The sequence below is a fragment of the Natator depressus genome, chromosome 2, assembly GCF_965152275.1.
Source record: "Natator depressus isolate rNatDep1 chromosome 2, rNatDep2.hap1, whole genome shotgun sequence".
NCBI classification, from domain to species: Eukaryota; Metazoa; Chordata; order Testudines; family Cheloniidae; genus Natator; species Natator depressus.
In genome coordinates, this window is record NC_134235.1 from 215145826 (window position 1) to 215160614 (window position 14789).

Consider the following 14789-nt stretch of genomic DNA (forward strand, 5'->3'; position numbering starts at 1 on the left):
CTGCTGTGTTGGTTTGCAACAAAAAATCCAATAGTATAGTGATGTGACAGAACAGCTGGTATGCCATCAAAGGACTTTGCCAGTCCAACTAATACCAACTATTAGCAATATCAGCTAATACAGACTAATAATGCGTGTGTATAGAGTGGTGGATTAATGCCTGGGCCCAGTATGCCTATGCCCAGGAGCCCCAGCCAATTCAGCGCCGGAACCTGTGTAGAAGTGGAGTGGGGGACACCAGTGCAGGAACTGTGGTCCCATCCCCTGCTCCTCCTCTTCCCCTGAGACTCCACCCCGTGGCCAGGCTGGAAGGGCCATGGTAAGAGCTGCCCAGGGAGACTGGGCCACTGTGGGGAGCCCCGGACTCTCAACTTGCCAAGGTTGGGAGTCAGGGGGCCCAAGAGGAACCCTTGGCCAGTGTCCCCACCCCACGGGATGCATCGCCCAGGACAGGTGGAGGCTCCGAGGCACCCCACAGTGGCCTGGGCTCCATGAGTGGCTCTTACCACAGCCCAGCTCTAGCTTCCTGCCTGGCCAGGGCCCTGGGGGAAGAGGAGGAGCAGGGGACACAGCCCCATGGTGAGTGGGGGGGCTAAGAACCACCTCAGCCCCCCACCAGAAAGAGGCTGGCATCACTAGCTAGGGCTGTGCTTTGCAGTGGGAGAGCTGATCACCTTAGGAGCTCCCTCCGCCGCAAAGCACAGCCCCTGCCGCTGCCACTCTGTTCCTGCCCGAGGCTACTATGCCCATGTTGAAAAGTGGGTGGGCATGGCTGCCGGGCCGTGGGTGTCCCAAATTGTTTTTGTGCCCAGGGCCCCAATAAATCTTAATTCACCTCTCTCTATATATATATAAACATCCACAAACTTCACTTCTCATTTTCAGCTTTGCAAGATCATTTGAAATGTTCTAGTCAGGAGGTGTCTTATTTATTCATAAGTAAGAGAAGTTGTGATTGATTACCTCTTAAATTTCTCATAAATATATGCCTAAAGAGAAAGTAGAATGATTACAGATCAGGCGTCATGGTACAATGGTGATTGATTTTGACATCTTAAAATTATTTATTGGTGAAGTATCCAATTTGCATTATACTTATGAGACATGGAATAAATTAGCAGAACTCAGATAGCAGACAGGTTTTATAATTTAGGGTGGCCAGATTGCTGAACTACTGTGAAACCTAAGTTTTTAAATTCTATAATGCAAATGTATCAGATTTTAAATAATTCTTGCAATGAGGCTTTATAGTTATAGAATACACATGTATATGAATATGAATGTATGTATAAAGAATATATGCTAGTGTGATGTTGTTTAATTATGCTTATGCAGAGTTTGGGGGAGACAGGGAATCACTGTATTTTCAAATTCAGTTGTACAAGGCTCAGAGGGAGGCAAGAATCTCAAAGTAGCAAGGGCTGCATCCCAAAGAAATGTTTTCAGTGTCCTGGCCAGATCCAGATAGAAAAAGCCGATCTTGCCACTTATATGGTCATCTAACAGCTGCTGGAGATTCAACAGTATCCCCAGATTCTCAGCATGAGCCACACCTGGTGAGCACACTTCCCTAATTACACCGGGAGATATAGTCCTCGTAATATTTTCCAGTTGCTTCCCCAATCCTACCAACATCATTTTCATCTGATCAGGATTGAGTTTCAGCTAGTTTTCCCTCATTTGGGGCCCAATTTTTATCAATGCTGTGTAGGGCATGTGATGTGCTGGTGGGGTCAGATGAAATGGAGTTAGAGAGCTGGGTGTCATCAGCATGCTGAAAATATTTACTGCATCTTAGCACCTATTTACTACTTTAGTGGCCCAATATACACACTGAACAAAAGTCGGAATCCTGCAGAAGTCTATGAGAGAGTCCTTGGGGCTGAAGAACAATACCCCCAAACTACTCTGAGATCTTTGAGAGATAGGAACAAAGCCACCTAAGACCAACTCTAGCTATTCCCTCTAGGGCGTGCAGGCAAGTTAACACCTTATGACCAATGGCATGCAAGATGGCAGTTAGATCTAACAATGTCAGCATGGACACCTGATTTTTATCCATCCTCAGGAGCTGATCATTTACCGAAGCCTCTGTGGCATATGTAGATCTATACACAGATAAGCACCCTGCCATGTTTAAGGGAGATGCTAGCAATCTCTGTAAACAATGATTCCTGTTTTTCCTCACTGGCCTTCAACATCCAGGAAGAACTAGGGGCTAAGGCACAATTTGTAGTACAAAGTATTCTCAAAATCTGTAGTACTTCAGTAAGCACCACTGACCTAAACTTAACCAGAGAAATAGTAACATGAAATTTCCTCATAATGGGAGGGTGTCATATCAGCCACTGAGCAAAAACACCTTGGATTAACAAAATCTGCTGACCGATACTCACTTTGATGATGCCTCCTGTACAGTCATGACATAAGATTACAAAAAATGTTTTTGACGCAGTTGATTTGATCCAGGCTGAGACTTCAGAGACTAGCTCTCTAGTTATTTTGTTTCTTGCTTCAGTTGTTTTAGGTCATCTGAAAACTATGGTGACCTGTAAGGGCAAAGATATGGATGAGGCCACTTCATCAACAGTAGAGGACAAACAATGATTTTTTGTGCAGGCCTACCAAATCTTCTTTCCTGTCAAAGTAAATATATTACGCCACAGAGCCCTCCAGAACTGCTCAGGTTTTATTACATCTCTGTGGGTTGACTATAAAATAGGTCCCTTGCCCTGACATAGACACCCAAGTTTGAAAAGTTTGACCTGAGTGATTATCTATCAACATTTCTATGCTAATTCATTATCACTGATGAATGCTTGCTGCCTGAAGTCACAAGATATTTGTGGCAGGATCAGGGATCGAATTAAGTTGTCCCAACTCCCAGTTCCATGCCTAACTACAAGATTGTCCTTTCTCTTGTTGGGGCCTACCAATTATGGGGCCACTGGGCACTCCACTACACCCTGGTCCTTTTTTACACTCCCATGGAGTGGACCATAGCAGAGTTTAGGTCCACAACTGAAAAGGGGATGGGTAGGCCCTGCCTAGCTCCTCCACATCCTGACTTCTTGTATAGTGAAACCATGAGTGTTCTGCTGCATCATGGGCCTTCTCAAGCTTCTCCATGGCCCCCATAGTTTCACCCTAACAGCAGCAACATATTAATGATATTATTATACAGTACAACCTATAATTAATATAAATAATTTCTTAACTCCCTAGGCTTCAAACAACTTTATATTTGATAAATAATATGGAAAGTTTAGAACAGTGTTTTTCAACCTGGGGGTCCGCAGACTATGTCTAAGACTTACAAAAGGGTCTGCACCTCCATTCGAAATTTTTTAAGGGTCCGCAAATGAAAAAAGATCACTTTTTCACCCATCTTCTCTACATGCCCCTATATGTTGCTGGATGTCTTACATCCAAAGTTTGTCATATCAGAATGATGATAGACACAAATTAAAGCCCTTTTTTTGATAAGTCTCTATATTCCATAATTTGCTTTAGAAAAAAAGGTATATATTATTATATGGATATAATCTTTGATGAGGTATTGTGTACAACAACATAAGAGAAAAAAGTAAACAAAAAAGTAAAAAGCTCACAGAATATTAGCAGCCACTATAATAAGACAGTATATGTCATAATGCCACTATATAAATCCATGGTACACCCACACCTTGAATACTGTGTGCAGTTCTGGTCCCCACTTCTGAAAAAAAGGTATATTAGAATTGGAAAAGGTGCAGAGAAGGGGAACAAAAATGATTAGGGGGTACGGAACAGCTTCCACATGAGGAGAGATTAAAAAGCCTGGGACTGTTCATCTTAGAAAAGAGATGACTAAGGGAGGATATGATAGAGGTCTATAAAATCATGAATGGTGTGGAGAAAGTGAAAAAGGAAGATTTATTCACCCCTTTACATAATGCAAGAACCAAGGGTCACCCAATGAAATTAATAGGCAGCAGGTTTAAAACAAACAAAAGGAAGTATTTCTTCACACAATGCACAGTCAGCCCATAGAAGTTGTTGCCAGAGGATGTTGTGAAGGCCAAAAGTATAACTGGCTTCAGAAAAGAATTAGATAAGTTCATGGAGGACAGATCCATCAATGTTTATTAGCTAAGATGGTGAGAGAGGCAACCCCACGCTCTGACTGCCAGATGCTGGGACTGGATGGCAGGGGATGGATCATTCAATGTTTGCCCTATTCTCTTCATTCCCTCTGAAGCATCTGGCACTGGCCACTGTCAGAAGACAGGATACTGGGCTAGATGGACCATTGGTCTGACCCAGTATGGCCATTCTTATGTTCTAAAAATAAATAAATAAATAATCAGTAGTCTGAATTTTGCAGGAGAGAGAACTGTAGTCTCAGCAGAAGTTTAATTGAATTCTGATCTTAACATAGAAAATTAATGCTACCAGTTTTATTGGTGGCTGGGCTAAGGAGAAGACAAGCCTTGTTTTTTAATTCAAATGCATTTTCTGCTTTGTTTTGCTTTGCTCTCTTTCCCTCTCAGCACATATTGAATAGTGTATTGTTGTGAAGTTCATCATCTCTTCACAAGTCCCAGAAGTTTTTTATGATCTTGTGTATGTTGTTTAGGATTTCTCTGCCTCTCTTTCATTCCTCCTCACAATTCTTCTCCAGCCTCTTTTCTAAATTTTTGACCCCAGCATGAAGTATTTTTCCACACTGCATAAAAGTGGGTTGGAATTTCTGCTGCAAACACTGAACTTAGCATTTGTATGTGTGATAAAAAGTAGGTGATGAAAAGAACTGGCAGGAGAGAAAGTAAGTGGGACAGCTGAGGAGAAAGACTTGGACGAAGCAGAAAAAAAGAGAAAAAGGGAGAAAGTTGCAAGATCTCAAGCGCCTCTGGTAATCACAGTAAAACATCTCTGTATGGCGTGGCTACCTATTGCACCATTTCTGAATCTGACAATATTTAAAATATTTAAAACATTTTGAGTACAATAATTGCATTACTGACTAGTTTTAAGTGGAGAGTCAAGATAGGGGTGGTAATATGTTTTATTGGACCATCTTCTGTTGGTGAGAGAGAGAGAAATTGGTCCAATAAAAGATACTGCCTCACCCACCTTGTCTCTCTGATATCCGGGGACTGACACAGCTTCAACTATACTGCATACAAGTTCTAAGTGGGTCAGGTAAAAATTATGTACTAAGTAACTGGGCTGGAAGGAACAAGGAAGAATATGTAAAATGGGTCTATGAGGATGGGATATAATGACGTTTATGACAATAACTAAATAAATGGAGAAGCTAGTTGTACTGGAAAGTGTGTCCTATGGAGAAAGGTGACTACGAGATATAGTTGCTAATGCTGTCATGGTAACCTCAGAATTTTCATCACATTGTTTACAAGGATGTTTTGTTTATTTTGTTTTGTTGCATTGCGATTGTGATTGCATTGTGATTCCCTCCCACTTTCTCCATGGTCAGACATGCCAAATCTGTGGAAAAAAAGCAGAAATTGGGCTTGTTTTTGGCTTGTAGCTTGTTTGGCTTTGTAGCTTGTTGCTTCTTCTTTTTGACCGGTTCCCAGCAAGCAGGAGAAAGGGGTGGGGGCAAGCAGAGGCAAGGGGGGGGAGTCGGGGGTGCACAGGGGGCCCACCACAGTCCCAGACTGCACACTCGGGGGGAACTAGTCACATACAGTGTTGGGGTTCTTAGGGATTGGCTTGTTTTGGCCTTGTTTTGAAATGGGATTAGCTTGATTTTTGGCTTATTGTGAAAGTCGGGGTGCTTATTTACCACGTGAAAGTTGCCAACTGTGTCCATGGTGACTTCCAAGCAACTTTAAAAGCTTGTCACAGCTCTAATGTAGATTCTTCAAAGGGCTTGGGATCTACATTTCATCAGCGGAAGAAGGAGGAGGAACTGACTCTCAGTAATTCTTAGGGGGCCACCATGACGCCTGAGGAAATCTGAGAATCCATCCCTCCGCCTCCACTCTTCCACTCTTTGATATAGAGTCCCGGATATGGTGAGATTTATATTTAAAACTTTTGCATTTGTTTCTTCTAGAATTCTTTTTGATGTCTATGATGAAAGGATCTGCAATGTTTTTGAAAGATTTTGGGAATGGGGGGTGGGAATCCCACAGGATTGTTACATAGACTAGGAAGGAGTGAGTAGCGCAAGCAGGTTCTAGCCGTACCTCCAATGTCCACACTCCAAATCCTGCTGGCAATAGGATGCTAGTGTTCAGGAGTGCTGCTGGCACTGTAAGTGCTCACCGAGCATAGGTCCAGAAGGGAGGAAAGAGGAAGAGACTAAGGTTCAGCCCAAAGGAAGATGCAATCATCAATCACGGTTTAGAGTCGTGTCTTGGCCTCTAAATGGTGTCTCCCTTATAGGTAACCTCCTCAGCTGCATTGTGTGTCTTAGCTTTTTGGTACATGATCTGTTCGCTCCGCACAGTTGTTCCAAACAGCTGTAAAGCTCCATTCATTAGGAAAAGGGGAAACACAAATATGTCTATGACATGGCAGAATAAGGCATTGCATAGAGAGATTAATGGCAGAGAAGCTGTTCAGGGTTTGGAGGGAGAGAAAAATAATGAATACGTCTGAGTTAACTAAAATTATGTTTCCTTATGTAATAATGTTGCACTTTTAAGGTCTGAAGTCTGTAGACATACCAGAGCTGTAGAAGCAAATACTGTGTGTCCTATTGAATCTTCATTTTGTCATAGTATAAAGATCCGATAAAAGCATCGGACTGAGACATGGGAAAATTACAGTCCTTCTGTCTGAACATGCAGTGTTAATCTCTCTATTATAGCCAATGACTGATTACAATAATGAAAAGATGGTATTAGAAATGTTGAGATATGCACGAATCTGTTCAAAGTACCATCATCAAAGTACCATAAAACATTGTTAGAATTATCTACTCAGGAAACCAGAGGCTAGCATTCTTCAGAGAAGGATTATTTCATATTGTCACTGTTTTGATTTCTCTTTGGAGAGCTAATAGAAGACTATAGCAGATAAATCAACTCTGAGTTTTGGAGCACGACTGCCAGTAAAGAGGGACTACACTGAACAACACAGGAAATGGTCTATACCTGGGAACCAGAAAAAGCTCCTTTGTATGAGAAACCTTACATAGAGATCTTCTTAATGGGTATACCACATTACACAACACTCAGGGATCATGCTGCAATCTCTTTTTTATTTTGTAGTGAGGCTTTTTCCAGGCTTTTGGTTGTTCGATGTGCTTTGGTCAAACACCAGTTAATAGGCTCAGTGCTGGTGCAACTAGGTGGGATTCAATGGACTGTGTTGTACAGAAGGTCTAGGGTGACCAGACACCAAGTGTGAAAAATCGGGATGGGGTGGGGGGGTAATAGGAGCCTATATAAGAAAAAAAACCAAAAATCTAGATTGTCCCTATAAAATCGGGACATCTGGTCATCCTAAGAAGGTCAGAATAGATGATGTAATGGTCCATTCTGTTCTTAGAATCTATGAATCTACAAACTATCCACCACCTCGAATACTGTCACCCTGAAGAGTTCTTTGTTTTCTTTGCCATTCCTTTCCTTGCATTTACAGCATGTCAGTCACAGTGATTTCATTTGCGGATTTACATTCTGCTCTTCACTAGGGTCAGTGTATTAGGGGGATGTATCGTTGTCAGGTGAATCTGGGAGCTGCCTTAACTTTGGTATTTCCTGCAGTTGTGAGTGCCTGATATTTCAGTCATAGCAGTGTCTTAATACTGGCGGTCCATGTGCTTTTCAGGGTATTCCCTCTATTCTCAAACTAGCCCTCCATAGCTCTTCTGTACCACCCCTGGCAACAGAAGAGTGCAGTTTTCTGGAAGGAAGGATTGTCTAGTGTAGTGGTTCTCAACCTTTTTACCATTGTGGGCTGCAAACGCAACTCTTTTTGTTGTGTGTGCTGCATTCCCCCCCCCCAAACCTGTGTGGCACTGAGAATGTCACATGAGCTGCAGCTATGTGCTGATTGGTCTGCAGGCGGCCCGCGGGTTGAGAACCACTGGTCTAGCAAATAAGGCACTGGACTTGGATTCAGACTCAGGGGAACTGAGCTCAGATCCTTGCTCAGCCACAGACTTCCTGTGTGACCTTGGGCAAGTCATTTATTCTACCCTGTGCCATAGATCCCCAACTAAAGAACAAGGATAAAATCTATTAATAAATGTGAAGTGCCCAGATACTATGGCCATATACGTACCTAGATAGACACCTTTCTAGAAACCTGTACCTAAGTTATTATCTCCTCTTGGCTCTGGTTCACCTGAGGTTCATTGCATCTATCTGATGTGACTGTCCCAGCTAAAAATTTAGGCAGGAAAAAAATAAAGAACAAATAGCAAAATAGGAAGGTACAAAAACAAACACTTCTAGGAAAATACTACAGAAAGCACCACTATGCTGGCATTTAGCTTACGTTAGAAAGTATAGTTTTAGATACTTTAAAAATTCATATAGCAGACAGTTGTTTGATCCCCAAGTCAAAGCTGTCTTTCTTCTTCCAGTTCAGAGACTAGGTCACATATATTGGAAAGGTGTGGGTATATGTCTCTGTGATAAATTTCTCCTCTTGCAGTTTGGTTTGGATGAGTAAGTATCAAGTGTTGAGTCTAATTTAACTTTGTATCACTCTCCAGTTAATACATATGCAGCAAACACATTCAATTTTTAATTCGGCAGCAAGTTTAATTATATTTCTTCTTGGTCATTAAGGGATGTCCACAAAATGCTGCGTTTCTATCCCAATTCTGATTCCCTCCCAGCCCGAGTTCAGCATGCATATTTAAACATTTGTTTGTTTATCCTGTTGATTCCCACAAGCACTCCTGAGATGGGCCTGGATAGATGATTTCCCAAGACAAACAGTACTGTCTATTCAGTTAGAAATTATGGGCCAAGTTTTTATGATTGTGCATGCAGTTGTGTTAACTGTGTGTATAAGTGGCCAGCTTAAAAGTATGATTGGACATCAACATGCACACAAATTATGCACATATGCACCAGGCAAATCTGGTCCTCCATAGATGAAAAAAATCAGAAAGGCTTATACATTTAATATAAAGGTATAAATAATACATCCAGTATATAGCACTGTCACATATATATTATCTGTATACTGTGAGATAGCACTGAAGAACAAACTTTAATCTCTAGCAGTGGTGGATTTAGAGTTAGTGGGGCCCTGTGCGCAGCTTTGTTTTCAGCCCCCCTCGGGCCCCAGCCAAGAAAAAGAACATTCTCTCTTATCTCCTCCCCGTTTTTCATTCTTTTTTCCTTCATCCTCCTGCTATATTATAAGTAATGGGAAGTAAATGAAAATAAAATGAGGTACCTTGATTGGGGTAGGGGGTTGGGGTGTTGGCTCTGTGAGGAAGTTTGGGTGTGGTCTCTGGGCTGGGGCAGGGGGTTGGTGTGTCAGAGGGGGTGAGCAGTGCGGGCTCTGGAAGGAAGTTTGGGTGCAGGGTGCAGGCTCTGGGCTGGGGCAGTGGGTTGGGGTGATGAAAAGGGGCAGCGGGGTGGTGCTTACCTGGGGCAGCGCAGCTCCCAAAGCGACCGGCACACCCTCCATCTGGCAGCGGCACCTAGGCGCGGGGGGGTCTGGGGTCTCTGTGCGCCGCTGCCTGCAGGCGCTGCCCCTGCAGCTCCCATTGGTCGCAGTTCCTGGCCAATGGGAGCTGCGGAGTCGGCGCTCAGGGTGGGGACAGCACGCAGAGACACACAGACACACATCCAGGGACTGCAGGGAGATGCCAGCCGCTTCCGGGAGCCAAGCAGTGTGGAGGGAGGGAGGCAGAGTGGGCAGGGAACTGCCTTAGCCCTGCTGCACTGCTGCTGCTGGCAAGTCTCTGTGCGCCCCTTGGGGGAGGGGCGCAGCAGGTCTCCATGCACTGCCTGGGGCAGGGGCAGTGCGCTGAGACCCCCCCGTCAGGAGCCTGCTGCTTCTGGGAGCTAAGTGGGGCCTCTGGCCACAGCGTGCAGGCAACCTGCCTGCCTGAGCCCTGCTGCGCTGCCAGCCAGGACTCAGGGGCAGGTTGTCAGATATTTGTCCTGCATTTTGGGGGGCCCTGTTGTTGGGGGCCCCGTGCCACCACACGGTTTGTTTCATGGTAAATCCGTTCCTGATCTCTAGTGACTACATTACCATAAACTCTAGAATACCTTTGGTAAAATTCACAAAGTGAAGCTTTTTCTTTTCATCAGATGACGTGCTGAAAATGTTGGCCTAGGGGCTTGGCAGATTACCACATAAAGAAAGATAATTATTTGCCCAATTCTTTAGATGCTAAAGTCTATGAGGTCATTCTCATTTTAGGAAATTCATTTTATATAATCTCTTGGTGATTATTATAGCAGTGTCTAAAGGCCCCCCAATCAGGGATTCAAAGTACCCCATTGTACTAAGTGTTGTACAGTTCTCTTTAAACTAAGACAAGGAGAAAGAGCAGCTCTCTAATGGTGGCTATACACTCTAATGCCAAACATCAAATCCTGCATGGAGCTACTTGCATGATTTTAACTGCCTGCATTGTTGCAATGTCAATATGAAGCCCAACCATGCATCACTTCATATCTAAATGCAATTAGTTAATTTAATTTTTATATACATACACACAATACCTATTGTAATAGAGAATATTAAACACTACACGGCTGAGCTGGAATTGTAGACATTTCTTCTCTCAACTTCAAATAAAGATATTTCATGTTCACATCTTTCCTTGTTAATATCCTGATGGATAATTTATAAAAATACTACAATGCAACATTTTGATTTTTCATGATTTGAGTAACTCCCATCAAATGAAGCAAATGAAGAGACGTGTGTGAAATATATTGGGCCACATCAAAGAGGGAATTATTACTCCTAGATCTTAGGTCTATTACCTCAGAAAACGTTATATAGATTCTGTTTTCCCAGTGTTCTGGAGTATTTCATGAAACATAGGTAGTTTCTTCTACCTCTAATACTTTTCTCTAGGTAATAATATTGAGCTTAAGATAGTTCACCAGATATGAAGGTATGTGCTTACTGAGTCTGATGCTTGTGCACTGTCCTTCTAACACTAATGTGTAACAGGAAAGCCTTGTTTCTGACAGTCTATGAGTTGGTACAATTACTTTTAAAAACATATTACAAATTCCGCATGTATATCCAAGGGCAGAATTATGCCCACAGATAAAAAAAATACCACACTGCATTAATATCTCCCTCACTTTACTCTTTCAATTGATTAATTAGCTAAGGGCTAGATTGTAACCTTACCAGTTACCATCATAATTTCTACCTTACAGAAATCTTGTTCCCCTCTGCTGCTCCTTTTTTATGGGCAGAAATGATTTCAGCTGGACAGCTTATGAAGTAAGACAATGATTTAGGAAAATATCTCCATGCCAGAGAGCACTTAAGCACATGCTTTAAGTCTCATTGAAGCTTGAAGTTAAGTATGTGCTTAAGTGCTGTCCTGGCCTTAAGTGCTAGAGTGCAGAAGGTAAGGATAAGGGCCACAGAATCTGGTCCTGAGTTCCCAGTCTTGCAAGCTGTTCTGGACACCATATGCAGCCCCACTAACTTCCAAGGGGGCTCCATCTGTGCACAGAAGTCCACACAGAAAAGGTGCAGGGTCTAATGACTGAGATATTCATACCTTTAAGTGCAGAACTTGGCTTCGGTGGCAGTTCCAGTCGCAGAAGGCTTGTGGGACTGGGCCCAGACTCCATTGAACAACTGGTAATCAGCCAAACCCTAATTACAAAGCAATTTATAGACTCTTTGGCCTCTATACTTGATTGAGCTTGTGGCATATTTAGTGAAATCAGTCGTCTTACTTGGATTTTGTTAAAACTAAGAACAACATTTTTAAAAGGAAGTAGTTTCTTTTTCTGTATCATACCTCTCCCTCAGTTCAACTCAGCTAAAAGTAGGCAAGAACAAAAAGCTTCTGTTCTCTCACTGCAGCCATGACAACCTGCTCAAATTTGACCTGACAGGCTCCTATCAGGTTTTTCTCCTTTTTGAAAAAATGTCACAACGCACAACTTCACAGTAGACCTTATCCACTAGAGGAAAAAACCCTGCAGTTTTACTTACAAATAATAATTCAGCGAGCCAATTAACATTAAGACCTGGCAGCAAGACAATTGAAAAGCAAATATATGATTACCTCCTCCTTTCAAAGAAGGGCTATTCTCTTTATAAATGTTCAGAGCATTTTCCTGATTTCCACAGAGAGACATCATTGTCAGTGATACCAAAGATACCTCTACATTCCCATCTTCCTCTTCATAGTAGTAATGTTGTGTGCGACCACTCAGTCAGAACTATTTTTGTTTTTTGAGCATATGAGAATGTATGAGAATTCATACAATTCTGTCTTCTAGCCGGACTAACTGCAAACACAGATGATATAGGACATTGATGGGAATTTTGCCTGCAGGATCAGGCTCATATTTAGCAATTGTCTTGTATTACTCAGATTTCACACTGAATAATATCTTTACCTATGTCATATAAAAAGATTGGAAAAAGATGATTTGGGTTTATAAGTGCATCTTCATTTTTAGAAAGAAGTGTGCATCCTGTCTATCTAAGAATTTCTGTTTGAATTGATCAGCGTGGTATCTTGCCTATTTATAGTTAGAACATGTAAACCATCATATTTTCAGTGGAGATTTCTGGAGAGAGAGAGGAAGTCAGTATTGTATCTAAACCAGAAAAGCAGGGTGAGTAGGAAGCTGGAGGTTTTGTAAGTTTCCAAACCTCCTGCTTCCATGTGCTGCATTTATTATAGGGAGAGAGGAATAATTTGCAGTAAACATTTATATTCACACTTTATATTACTTTGTCAGCTGATCTGTTTTTTGTGTGAAGATAGTATCCCTTGCATATTGACTTTATCTGGTATATAGTTTGTGGTACTTGTGCTAAAGGATTTTGTATGCATTTCAGCAGAATCCCAAAACTGCTGAGATATTATTAAAATGATAGAAAAGTTATCTAAATAATGAGAGTATTTTTTCTTCACCTCAACAAATGTCTCATGCTTAAAAATATGCCAAACTACTCTGTGGGTATATTTTTGACTCAGCCTGATAGCTAACACATTGCCAAAATGTCATCATTCATTCATTCAAACATTCATTCATGCAGTATCTGCTCCAGGCGGTGAATATTTTAATTGAAAAAGTTCTTTTGAACTGAGAGTGGGTAACTGATCCAAAAATAAGAGAGCTCTTTAAATTTTAAACATCATGCCATATTATCCTAATTGTGTGTCGCTTTATATGATGTGGCATGGAGAACCATCAATGTATAATATTTCCTACTATAAATAAAAAGTTGGCTAAAGTTTATTACCTGGCTGAAACATTCCATCTTTGAAAAGAAAAATAACCCAGTTCAGTATCTGAGACTGAGTTTCAAAGCTGCACATTTCAGCAGAGGGGAATAATGCAGCTTCTTTCCTCAATGATCAGTTGTGTACAATTTACAACAAGATGCCATTGTTATAGACATATCCCAGCTAACTGAAATTGTTCAACATATTGTTGAAAAAGATGAAGGGTAAAGAGGAAAAACACTCTCTGAAAGAAATCTTTCAAAGCAACATGAATGTGAACATTTCACAGACATGATCAGGGGCTCAGCAGACTGTGATAGTGATTAAGTGAGACAAGAACAATGGACAGCTTCCATGATGGTAGGGTACAGAGGAATAATGCTTCAAAGACTAGTTTACTGTCACTGGAATAATAAGAAAGGAGTGGAAATTTATATTAAAAAAAAGTGTAGTGAGTATCTGCATAACAAAAAAGGCACATAAAAGCAGTATGGAATAATTTTGTCAGATCAAAGCTATTAAAATGTGTCTGGAAATGAAAACGTACACAGCATGTCTCACACCATCATTAGCACTGACCGAAACTCAAGATTTCCAGTTAGCAGGAAATTTCTATATATCAAAATTTGTGATTGTTCTGATTCAAAATGAAATCATTCCCCCCGCCCCCACAAAACCAAAATTTCCTGCACACCAGATATTCTGAAAAAGTTTTGTTTCAGAAACCCTGACACATTGTGTTGCCTAAAGGAAATATGTTCCCTAGGAAACCAGCAGCTGCTGACTGAAATGGACATGATTTGTGTCAGTTTTACGCTTGCTCCTACAGAATCTATATGGTGCGGCTGTCTTGGAGCTGTGGACCCTGGAATTCCAGACTTCCCCGCAGCCTGCTGGGAAACCAGGCAGGGAAACCTGGCAGACAGGATGTCATAAATATAAAGGGAAGGCTAACTACCTTTAAATCCCTCCTGGCCAGAGGAAAAACCCTTTCACCTGTAAAGGGTTAAGAAGCTAGGATAACCTCGCAGCACCTGACCAAAATGACCAGTGAGGAGACAAGATACTTTCAAAGCTCGGGGGTGGGGGGAAACAAAGGGTCCTGTCTGTGTGTGTGATGCTTTTGCCAGGACGAGAGCAGGACTGCAGGTCAGAACTCCTGTGAAGAGTTAGTAAGCAATCTAGTTAGATATGCGTTAGATTCTGTTTTGTTTAAATGGCTGGTAAAATAAGCTGTGCTGAATGGGATGTATATTCTTGTTTTTGTGTCTTTTTGTAACTTAAGGTTTTGCCTAGAGGGATTTTCTATGTTTTGAATCTGACTACTCTGTAAGGTATTTCCCTTCCTGATTTTACAGAGATTTTTCTTTTACTTTTTCTCAAATTAAAATTCTCTTTTAAGAACCTG